Here is a 349-nt window from a genome sequence, read left to right on the forward strand (position 1 = left end):
CACCCAGGGCCATGCTCGGGGCTCATCTGGGGTGCAAACCCCCCTTAGTTCCCAGGGACATGGGCCCATGAGTGATGAGCCAGGAGGGCTCTTTCCCATGGTGTGTCCCTCCTTGCCAAGGGGACCCCCAGGACCACCCAGGTGTCCCCCAGCCCTTCCAGGGTCAGGAGGGGAAATGGGGTGCTACTTGTTCCCCCAGCCAGGCCAGTTGTGGGGCATCCGCGGGTGGGGGATATATGGCCCCAGAGGAACCGCCAGGATTTTGGAGCAGGGACGCAGGAGAAGCATCCAAAAACAGACTGAGGGGAAACGCTTATGTCTGTTTCTGGCCCGTGCCTGTGGTGGCTCT

Source organism: Pterocles gutturalis, unplaced genomic scaffold (assembly GCF_000699245.1).
Source record: "Pterocles gutturalis isolate BGI_N339 unplaced genomic scaffold, ASM69924v1 scaffold32276, whole genome shotgun sequence".
Classification (NCBI taxonomy): Eukaryota; Metazoa; Chordata; class Aves; order Pterocliformes; family Pteroclidae; genus Pterocles; species Pterocles gutturalis.